The sequence below is a fragment of the Mobula birostris genome, chromosome 5, assembly GCF_030028105.1.
Source record: "Mobula birostris isolate sMobBir1 chromosome 5, sMobBir1.hap1, whole genome shotgun sequence".
Taxonomy (NCBI): domain Eukaryota; kingdom Metazoa; phylum Chordata; class Chondrichthyes; order Myliobatiformes; family Myliobatidae; genus Mobula; species Mobula birostris.
Genome location: NC_092374.1, coordinates 188,523,459 through 188,535,712, shown reverse-complemented (window position 1 = coordinate 188,535,712; position 12,254 = coordinate 188,523,459). Strand labels below are relative to the sequence as shown.

Below are 12,254 nucleotides of genomic sequence, written 5' to 3'. Positions count from 1 at the left end.
TCACCATCCGGGACATACCTTCTTATCCTTACAATCCTCCGGGAGGAGATACAGAAGCCTCAAGACCCACACTCAACAACTCAGGAACAGCATTTTCCCTCTGTCGTCAGATTTCTGAATGATTCATGAACCCATGAATACCAGCACATTATTCCTTTTTTTTTTGCAATGTCTATTTATTTAGTAATTTATAGTAGTTTTATGTCCTTGTCCTGTACTGCTGCCACAAAACAACAAATTTCACATGATACTAGACAGTGACAGTAAACCTGCTTTTACGTATAGATGCAAACACAAGGAAATCTGCAGATACTGGAAACTCGAGCAACACACACAAAATGCTGGTGGGACGCAGCAGGTCAGACAGCATCCATAGGAAAAAGCACAGTCGGCGTTTCAGGCCGAGACCCTTCGTCAGGACAAACTGAAAGAAGAGATAGCAAGAGATTTGAAAGTGGGAGGGGGAGGGGGAGGTCCAAAATGATATGAGAAGATGGGGGTGGGAGGGATAAAGCTAAGAGCTGGAAAGTTGATTGGCAAAAGGGATACAAGGCTGGAGAAGGGAGAGGTTCATGGGACAGGAGGCCTAGGGAGAAAGAAAGAGGGGGGAGTACCAGAGGAAGATATAGTGAGAGGGACAGAGGGAGAAAAAAGAGAGAAAGTAAGGGGGGAAAAAAAATAAATAATAAACAATTAAGTAAATAAATAAGAGATGGGGTATGAAGGGGAGGTGGGGTATTAATGAAAGTTAGAGAAGTCAATGTTCATGCCATCAGGTTGGAGGCTACCCAGACGGAATATAAGGTGTTGTTCCTCCAACCTGAGTGTGGCTTCATCTTTACAGTAGAGGAGGCCATGGATAGACGTAGCAGACTGGGAACGTGATGTGGAATTAAAATGTGTGGCCACTGGGAGATCCTGCTTTCTCTGGCGGACAGAGCGTAGGTGTTCAGCGAAACGGTCTCCCAGTCTGCGTCGGGTCTTGCCAATATATAGAAGGCCACACCGGGAGAAATGGACGCAGTATATCACCCCAACCGACTCACAGGTGAAGGGTTGCCTCACCTGGAAGGACTGTCTGGGGCCCTGAATGACCAGCATTTGATGTCCATCTCCGTGTGCGTTCCTGGGGAGAGCTCGTAGATCAGAGAGTCCTCCATCATGCAGCTGCGACGCAGGCCCCTTGCATCTTCCGCTACATCCTCTTCGCAAACCCACAGTCCGCAAAGCGGAGAGTGACCGTCTCTTTCCCACTAGCGGAAAAATGAATCTAATTTTTGTTGGCCTTCTGTCCCAGGGAGCACTTTCTCTGCACAGTCACCTTCCACATCAAAGGCAAAGTCAAGCCAAAGTAAAATTTATTATGAAAGTACGTATATGTTACCATATTCCACCTTGCATGTATTTACTGAAAAATAAAGCAATACAATATAGTTCAGATTTAGATTAGATTATGAAGACACGTAGTCCTCCTTTATTGTCATTTAGTAATGCATGCATTAAGAAATGATACATTATTTCCTCCGGTGTGATATCACAAAACACAGGACAGACCGAGACTGAAAAAACTGACAAAACCACATAATTATAACGTATGGTTACAAACAGTGCAACAATACCATAACTTGATGAAGAAGTCCATGAGCACAGTAAAGTTCTAAGTTTCTCAAATGTCCCACATCTCACGCTGACGGGAGAAGGAAGAAAAACTCTCCCTGCCATGCTGACCACAATCCGACTCTAAGTCATCTGAAAAACTTCGAGCTCTGATCAGCTCTCCGACACCGAGTACTGAGCGCCATCTCTGTCCGAACGATTCGACCTCCTTCTCGGTCGCCAAAAGCAGGCAAGGCCGGGGATTTTGAGGCCTACCCTCCGAAAGATTCCCGACCGCGCAGTAACGACAGCAGCGGACTGGTGTTTCAGAAATTTCTCCAGATGTTCCTCTGTGCTTTCACGTCCATTCTCCATCAAATCAGAATTGTCCACGGCCCCTTTTTAACAGATACAGTATCGTTTTTCACCGGAGGGCTGTTTGCACGCAGGCGCCCCGCCATCCTCTCCTCCCAATTTGGGCCACTTAATTAAGAAAGATTCTGCTGGCAACTTAGAGGGTCCGGAGGAGGTTCACAAGAGTGATCCCTGGAATGAAAGGGTGTAGGAGGAGTTTAATGGCTGTGGGCCTGTACTTGGAGCTCAGAAGAATGAGTGAGGATCTCATTTTAACCTATTGAATATTGAAAGGCCTAGCTGGGGTGGACATGGAGAGATTATTTCCTATAGTGAGGGGAGTCTAGGACCAGACGGCACAGCATCAGAATAGAAGGATGTTCCTTTAGAACAGAGATGAGGGTAGATTTACTTAGCCAGAGGATGGCAAATCTGTGGAATTATTGCCTCAGACGGCTGTGGAGGCCAAGTCATTGGGTGTATTTAAAATGGAGGTTGATGGGTTCTTGATTAGTCAGGGTGTCAAATGTTACAGGGAGAAGGCAGGAAATGGGGTTGAGAGAGGTAATAAATCGGCCATGACTGGATGGCAGAGCGGACTTAGTGGGCTGAATAGCCTAATTCTAATCCTTTATCTTATAATTCTGGAATCAGTCTGAAAGTCAGGCAGTATTGGTGAAGGGAGGAACAGTTAATATTCCAGGTTCGAGGCCCTTCAACAGAAATAGGAAAGAGAGTGAAATAAATTAGAATCAGAGTCAATGTTCAAAGTAAATTTATGGTCTAAGTATGTAAGCTTACTTTACCATAAACTATCTTGAGATGCATTTTCTAGCAGGTGTTCACATCAGAACAAAGTAATGAAATAGAGTCAATGAAAGCCCATATAATCAGGTTTATTGTCACTGCCACATGAGGCCTGTTGCTTTACGGCAGTAGTATTGTGGACTTCAAGCTCCCGGGTGTCAATATCTCTGAGGATCTAACTGAGTCGTAACATATTGATGGAGCAAGAAAGAAGGCGAGACAGTGGCTATACTCCATTAGGAGTTTGGGGAGATTCGGTTTGTCACCTAAAACATTTGAAAATTTCTACATATGTACTGTGGAGAGCATTCTGACTGTCTGGTATGGGGAGGGAGGGGCTAATGCACAGGATCAAGGGACACTACAGAGTTGTAAATTTAATCCACTCAACCTTGGTACTATCCAAAATATCTTCAAGGAGCAGTGCCTCAGAAAGGTGGCGTCCACCATTAAGGGACCCCACCACCCAAGACATGCCCTCTTCTCATTGTTACCATCAGGAAGGACGTACAGAAACCTGAAGGCACACACTCAGCAATTTAGGAACAGCTTCTCCCCCTCTGCCATATGATTTCTAAATGTATATTGAACCTCACTATTTTTTAATTTCTGTTTTGCATGATTTACTTTAATTTAACTACTTAAATACATATTTACTTACTGTAATTCATTGTTTTTCTATAGTTATCATGTATTGCATTGTACTGCTGCTGCAAGGTTAACAAATCTCATGACATTTGCCAGTGATATTAAACCTGATTCACGTGTACTGAGATACAGTGAGGTACAGTGAGATACAGAGAAATACAGAGGGATAGAGAGAAATAGAGTGAGATACAGAGAGATACAGTGTGATACAGAGAGATAAAATGACTTCTGATACAGACAAAGGAAGCAATGTTGAATTCTCCATCTTATGACAACTCACCTTGTTGACTACTAACCACCCTAATAACACTCTAACCACACGATGAAGCCAGAGGATGCTTGAAATATTGAGCAGCATACACAACCTGCTGGGGGAACTCAATGGGTCAGGCATTGCCTGTAGAGGGAAATAAAGAGCTGATGTTTCAGACTGAAACCCACCCCTCCCCATTCCCTAGCACTGTCCCCTGTGACTGTGAAGTTGTAACGCCCATGCCAACACCTGCTTGCTCACCACCCATCCGGGAACCTAAACTGCCCTTCTCCTAGCCTTGTCCATCGCACCTGTAGCTCCCTACGTGGCATCCCCTTCATCCGTAAGATCAAGTGCAAACTGGACATCTGCTTTGCTGAGCACCTGAGCGCCACCCAGCACGGCCATCCGGAGCTGCCCTCCCGCCATTGTACTTCTTCCCCCAAGCCCACACCAACAGTCTCCGCACTGGGACAGGTGTGGGTACTTGGAATTGGTTTACTACTGTCACGTGTAGCAAGATACAGAGGAAAGCTTGCCTTGCATAGGGACCCGATCATTACAATGTGCATTGAGGCAGAACAAGGTAAACCAACAACAATGCAGAATACTGTAATCTGCATCAGCTACAGAGAAACTGCAGTGCGGGCTGAACAATAAGGTGTCAGAGCATAAGCAGGGAGATTGTGACGTTAAGAACCCATGTTCTAGTGTTGGTGGGCCGTTCAAGAGTCCGATAACAGCGGGATAGAACCAGGCCTTGATCCTGATGGTATGTGTTTTCAGCCTTTTGTATCTTCTTCCCGGTGAGAGAGGGGGAGAAGAGAGAATATCCGGGTGGAAGGGGTCTTTGATTATGCTGTCTGCTTTACGGAGGCAGCGAGAGTGTAAACAGAGTCCCTGGAGGGGAGGGTGATTCCTGTGAGGTGCTGAGATATGTCCGCAACTCTCCGCAGTTTTTTGCGGTCATGTGCTGAGCAGATGCCAAACCAAGCTGTTACGTATCCAGAAAGGAAGAATTAGAAGATTTCCTGGCCGTGTCATTGATGTGGCTGGATCAGGACAGATGGTTGCCCCGAGGAACTTGGAGTTGTCAATATGAAGTGTCCAGCCTATTTTCTCAATGGCATGAACACTGAACTCACCAATTTCTGCTAACCTAGTCCCCCAATCCGTCCTTTCATCTCCCTCCTCAGTTCCCCCTACACCCACCATAGCCCCCTTCACCATTTGCCCTCCTCTACCCGATCCATTGCCCAGCATCTCCACACCCTGCTCCCATTGGTTCCCCCTTCCACCATTCCTATCGGCCTTCCCCACCTCCCTCACATTATCCCGTGTTTCGTCTTCCTGGCCCTTCCGATTCCACCTGTCGCGCCCACTTCGCGCCTCGCACAACCAAGGTTTGTCTCAGGAGTTCTCGTCTGCCGTGAACCGCAGGGTTGTCAAAACGCTCCCCGCTGCCTTTAAATGGTTCTGATCACCCAAAACATTGAGAAATATGGGCTTTTGAAGGTAAGCAAAGACTTCCCATTTCCGTTAAATTTCACTTAAGATATCCCAACCAAAAAAAGGACTTTGCAAATCATCAGCAGCCACTCCGCGCCAGTATTTTGAAATGAACCCGGAAACTGCTCGGTATCCAATCAGAAACTTCACGCCCTATTTCGGTACTTGTTTTCAGCTGATCGCGGGGCAGTATCGTCGAACACCCAGCTCCCCTCACCCCTTCAAAAATTAAAAAAAAATGTCCACATCTGCCATGAAATGGTATCAGGCTCCACTGGAAAGGTAAGACAAAAAGGCGCAATGGACGGTTAGACTTGCGTGCTGTCACTTATCGCTGCAAACTCTGAGCAACTCCCGATGCTGCTGAGTTTACATTTCTGTCGCTCCGCAGGTTCATGGACAAAGTGGCCATTATCAGTGTGTCGACCTACAGGGATCGCTACCTGGAGGAGCTGGAGAGAAATACCTGCTTGATGGGGAGAAGGACTGAGCAGGATGAACAGAGCAAGGTATTGCTTCGCCGCACAGCGATCTCGGGAGTTTAACCCACCCATTCCTGCCCAGCTGTTAAAACTCCCAGTGAAGTCTCGGCTCGAAGCGTCGATTCTTATCGAGGCTGCCCGGCCCGTTGCGCTCCTCCGGATTGTATGCGTGTCACTCCGGGTTCTCTGGCAATACGCGCAAAATGCTGGAGAACTCAGCAAGTCGATCAGCAGCAATGGACGGGGATTCATTTCTCTTTCGCTTTCAGACCTAGTGAAGCGTATCGGCTCTGAACGCCGACTGTTTATTCATCTCCATTAGATGCTGCCTGACTTGCTGAATTTCTCCGGCATTTCTTGTGTGTTGTTTATGAAGGTCTCTCTGGCGATCTCAGACACGATCTAGCAAGTGATGACGTCTGAGCTGTGTTCATATTTTCCTCTAGCAATGGAAACCCAGACTAGAAAAGTAAAGTTAATGTGGAGAGGGGTTTACCCACCGACCTCAGTTCTTTTTTTTAAATATCATCTCGGCGTCATTTGGAGGCTGGCGTTAACTGCCATCCTCACCGAGCAGAACAGGAGACACCAGCTGATTAACCTGGTGATACCGTAGTACAATTCATTCCGTTCCGTGCGAGCAGCAAGTTCTGACGGAGTAAGGGGCCACAAATAATAGATATTTCTGAATTCTATCTGAGTATTCCCTCTCTATTTAGGGGAAACTTCAGCGTAACGGCACAAACAAATCTGCAAGTGTGCCATTCTTGAAGTGCTGGGTAAACAGAAAGCCATTTATGCATCCATTTATTTGCCTCACCCAAATCCCTATTTGACTATAAGACATAAGAGCAAAGTTAAGCCATTTGACCCATTGAGGCTGCTTCACCATTTCATCATGGCTGATTTGTTCTCCCTCCCAATCCTATTCTCCTGCCATCTCCCCATAACTTTTGATGCCTAGACTAATCAAGAACTTACCAACCTCCACATTAAATATACCCAATGACTTGGCCTCCACAGCCGTCCATGGGAATGAATTCCTCACAGTCAGCACTGTCTGGTGGAAGAAATTTCTCCACCTCAGTTCTAAGGTGATCTCACTTTATTCTCAGCAGCACATGCAAAATGTTGGATGAATTCAGCAGTACCGGTAGCATCTATTGAAGGGAATAAGCAGTTGACATTCCGGACCAAGATCCCTCATCAGGTCAGGGTCTTGGCCCGAAATGTCGGCTGTTTATTTCTCTCCATAGATGCTGTGTGACCTGCTTTGCTCCCCCAGCTTTTTGCACGCATCTGTATCTGTAGAAATTCTTATTCTGAGATTCTGTCCCTAGATCCTAGTCTCCCATACTAATGGAAACATTCTCTACCAGACATTTCAGAATTCAGTAGGTTTCAAAGAGATTCTCCCACCCCCACAAATTCTTCTGATGTCCATCAAGTACAGACCCAGAGACATCAAGTGCTCCTGGAATGTTAACTCTTTCATTTCTGGCATCATTCTTGTGAGCATTTCCAAGGCCATCACATCCTTCCTTAGATAACAATATTGCTCACAATATTCGAAATGAGCTCCGCCCAACGTCTGTATCTGAGATAAGGTATTTAAGATCAGCTATAACATTCAAAAGTGAGCTATTAGTACCTGTAAATTAGTAAATAATTAGCAGAGCCAAGCGGGGGGGGGGGGTGCGTGGGAGTAGCTGGAATCCCCTCATGTGGAGCCTGTAGTGACTTGATGAGCTGAACAACCTCATAGCCATAGAACACTACAGCACAGAAACAGGTCCTCTGGCTCAAATAGACCAAACTGGTCTTCTGCCTCAATGACGCACACCATAGCCCCCAATACCCCTCTCATCCATGTACCTATCCAAGCTTCTCTTACCTGTTACAACTGAACTCGCCTCTGGCAGTTCCTTCCACACTCACACCACCCTCTGACTGACAAAGTTTGCCCTCAGGTTCCCCTTAGATATTTCACTTTTCTCCCTGAACCTGTGGCCCCTAGCTTTCATCTCACCATACCTGAGGGGGGGGGGGGGTGTGGAAAGCCTCCATGTATCCACCTACCCATTCACTCATCTTTCTGAGTACCTCCACAAGATCCCCCTCAATCTCCTGTGCTTCGGGGAATAATGTACTAGCCTATTTAACCTTTTACCTATCAAATGCTGGCAACCTCTTCTTCAGAACCTTCACCTGTGTTTTAACTGTTCTCATGTGCTGTGAAAAACAGAGCTACTGTTACAAATACAACTTTTTGCTCCCCTCCAAGTGTGTTAATTAACAGTTTTTAACTCTGGTTCTATTATGGTCCCTGCCATAAATAAGCAATCTCCCAAGCTTCTGAGTATGCAGAGAAAACAAAAACAGTTAGGCTTTGGAAGAAGTAGTAGTTGGAAAAAATAATTAGCCTGACAGATATATGAAAAGACAGGAAACCCTTTAAGAAAAATATTGGAGTTTCATTTAATTCATATCCACCCAGTAGTCCAATGACATGTTGGTATTTTAATGATGACTTATCACAGCTGATAATCGCTAAATAATCTGCAATAGACTCAAATAAAGTAATACACTTTCCATGTGTTTAATATAGTATTTTGATTCATTTATATCACTGTAAGACAATTGTATGATTGAATTACAGCAAATTTGAGGAGCCGGCAAACAAAAATGACAAGAGTGGTGACACAGCGCCACATAGTGGTAGTAGGGATGTACATACAAGTCATACTTTCATTGTGAAGTTTAAATGTCCATATTTAAACTGATAATTGGACGGAAAGATTTCATTAGATGGAAATTACGATTTCTAAATTATTGCAAATTGGCATTGATTGCATACAGTACATCCATGCTAGGGCAGTTTGGAAATGGAAATTTGGTCCTACGGAATTTATGAAGCAGCGCAAAAAAATTGAGATGCAAAATAAATAGCTACACATACCATTTTTATGTGATCAAAAAAAACCTAAAGAAAACACAGAATGCAAAGGAAACAACAGTTTTTGTCAGCTCTTCTCAGGGGTTCAGAGTGTGGAAATTCCTGTTTTCCAGGAATAAACCGTTCCATGATGTACTTTATTTGTTGGGTTTAGCAGCACTTGTTTGTCAAGGAAAATGGCAGCTACTGATCTAATAATATTTTTTTTCTATATTACAGGGTGTGCCTCAAAAATCAAACAAAAAAAGAAGTCAACACTGAAATCCAATCCATCCGACCATGTTGTGTAACAATGAAAGCAAATCAACAAAATGTTTAAGCAATCTGTTTCTTCTTCATGTGCCTTGTGTGTCCCATCTCGCGCAGGTCATTTTGCCCTGCCAGTCTGCTCCGCCGTTCAATCATAGCTGATCCCTTCTTTCCCCTCCTCAGCGTCTGTAACGTTTCACTGCTAATGTAATGGTTTCTCTGTAGCAGCAATGTTTGGGTTATGACTAGAGATAACGGGGACTTTGGAATGTAATGTTAGCCAATGAGGGGGATGGTGTTCTTTTTCACAGTCTTTTGTCAGCAAGAGATGTAGAGGGAAGAAGCGAGTGGAGAGACCTGGTAGACCACCACATGGAGTGGACTGGGATCAACGAAGATCAGCGACACTGGGTGGAGTTCGATGGTTGATGAATGGCCATATCAGTGAACTCCAACGTGCAATTTTGCCTTTTCCTTAAAATGGACCCGTTTTCTTTTTCTTTATGTTAATATCTTCAGAATAAAATTTATGAAGTTTGATCATTTAATTCCATATAGTGTACTGATTGGTATATTGCAGTGAGGATTTGTAACCGGGCAACACATCACACAGCATCCACACACGAGATTTCTCAGTTTGGTGGGGCCGGAGGCTGTTTTCCCCTAGACGAACACGGGCTGGCTGAACCTGAGGACCTGAGGGTTACGCATCTTGTTTTTTGCACCACTCTCTATAAACGCTCCAGACAGTTGTACATGAAAATCTCAGGAGATAGGTGGAGGAGCGGGTAGTGTTGAGGAAACAGAGAACCTGCAGAGAGACTTAGATAGTTTAGGGGAATGGGCAAAGAAGTGACAAATGAAGTACAATGTTGGAAGGTGTATGGTTATGCACATTGGTGGAAGAAATAAACGGGCAAACTATTACTTAGATGGGGAGAGAATTCAAAATGCAGAGATGCAAAGGGACTTGGGAGTCCTTGTGCAGGATACCCTAAAAGTTAACCTCCAGGCTGAGTCAGTGGTGAAGAAGGCAAATGCAATGTTGGCATTCATTTCTAGAGGTATACAATATAAGAGCAGGGATGTGATGTTGAGGCTCTATAAGGCACTTGTGAGACCACACTTGGAGTATTGTGTGCAGTTTTGGGCTCCTTATTTTAGAAAGGATGTACTGACATCATGGGCATGTGGCCAAGTGATTAAGGCATTGGACTAGCGACCTGTAGGTCGTGAGTTCGAGCCCCAGCCAAGGCAACATGTTGTGTCCTTGAGCAAGGCACTTAATCACTGCGACGACACTGGTGCCAAGCTGTATGGGTCCTAATGTCCTTCCCTTGGACAACATTGGTGTCGTGGAGAGGGGAGACTTGCAGCATGGGCAACTGCCGGTCTTCCATACAACCTTGCCCAGGCCTGCGCCCTGGAGAGTGAAGACTTTCCAGGCGCAGATCCATGGTCTCACAAGACTTACTTTACTTTACTGACATTGGAGAGGGTTCAGAGAAGATTCATGAGAATGATTCCAGGAATGAAAGGGTTACCGTATGAGGAACGTCTGGCAGCTCTTGGGCTGTATTCCCTGGAGTTCAGGAGATTGAGTAGGGATGTCATGGAAACATTCCGAATGTTAAAAGGTCTGAACAGATTAGATATGACAAAGTTATTTCCCATAGTAGGGCAGTCTAGAACAAGAGGGCACGACTTCGGGATTGAAGGACGTCCATTTAGAATAGAGAGGTGGAGAAATTACTTTAGCCAGAGGGTGGTAAATCTGTGGAATTTGTTGCCACGAGCGGCTGTGAAGTTCAAATCACTGAGTGCAGAGATAGAGAGGTTCTTGATTAGCCAGGGCATCAAAGGATATAAGGAGAAGGCAAGGGAGTGGGGATGATTGGAAGAATTGGATCAGCTCATGACTAAATGTCTGAGCAGACTCAATGGGCTGAATGGCCTACTTCTGCTCCTATATCTATGGTCTTACGGAGATCAAAAGGTTCTGAGCTATTCAAAACCACCCTGTCTGGGACCAACAATCATTCCATGATCAAAGTCACTTCGATCCCATTTCTTCCGCATTCTGATGTTTGGTCTGAACAACAACTGAACCTCTTGACTACGTCTGCATGCTTTTTCTTTGCTGCAACATGATTGGCAGATTAGATGAACAGCTATACAGATGAACCTAATGTAGTAGTCACTTATTTTTTTTTTACTTTTCTATCATTTACGTCAAACTGAATTTCAATAGTTCTCATGGATGGCTTATTAAACTAACGTGTTTATTCAACTAACTTTTTAAAAATATATATTTCTTACTGTAATTTACAGTTTTTATTATAATGAATTGCAGTGTACTGCCCCTGCATAGCAGCAAATTTCACGACAGACAGCATGCGAGTGATATTAAACCTAATCCCGATTCAGATCCTGGTTCTGAATATCATGCACACATTTCTTATGCAGCTCGGGGCATCTGGAAAGTTGAAAATGACTGCAGAGCATCAAGCATGCCAGTCTCAGTTTTACAGCAGAGCTGCCAAACCGGACCTTGCAGACACAAGGAGCTGTTAGTCCAGGTGAAGACGAATCTCAGCCTAAAGTGACGACTGTCCATTTCCCAATGAGTTAACGTACAACATGGAACCGTGCAACACAGTAAAGGCAGTTCTCGTGCCAACATATAAACCCACTCCAAGATCAATCTAACCTATCCCTTCCACCTAGCCTCCATCCATGTGCCTATCTGTCAAGTGTCAAGTGAGGTTTGTCATTTAATTACAAACGCACATGTAATATATAGACACGAGACAATGTTTCTCCAAACCAGGTTGAAAAGTACATGACACACATAACACACTATAACTTATGAAGGAAAGGATAAAATCTACAGGTGAATCACACATAAATAACAAACTAAAGTGCATTAATATTTAATATTGTAAAGTACAGAGCAACACTTCGAATACATTTGCGGCCGGGAGTTCAGAAGCCCAATGGCCTGGGAGAAGAAGTTGTTTCTTATCCTAACCAGTCTTGCTTTTGTGCGTCGTAGTCTGCTGCCTGATGGTAGAAAGTCAAAGAGGAATACCAAGTGGACCAGTGGATTCCTTAAGAATACCATGGGCCCTGCGCATGTGGCGCCCCTGATAAATGTCCCCGATGGATGGCAGGGAGACCCCTGTGATCCTCTCAGCTGTTCTCACAGCCCTTTATAGTCATAGTCATACTTTATTGATCCCGGGGGAAATTGGTTCTCGTTACAGTTGCACCATAAATAATAAATAGTAATAAAACCATAAATAGTTAAATAGTAATATGTAAATTATGTCAGGAAATAAGTCCAGGACCAGTCTATTGGCTCAGGGTGTCTGACCAGCCAAGGGAGGAGTTGTAAAGT

The 12,254-nt window shown here is 44.6% G+C and overlaps 1 long non-coding RNA gene across 1 annotated transcript; it reads left to right on the top strand.

The window, feature by feature from the left end:
• The first annotated feature begins 5,321 nt into the window (after positions 1–5,321).
• Positions 5,322–9,402, top strand: LOC140198145 (uncharacterized). The gene is made up of 3 exons (XR_011886110.1): positions 5,322–5,449; positions 5,559–5,676; positions 8,825–9,402. It is a non-coding gene; the product is annotated as an uncharacterized lncRNA (long non-coding RNA).
• The last annotated feature ends 2,852 nt before the right edge of the window (positions 9,403–12,254 follow it).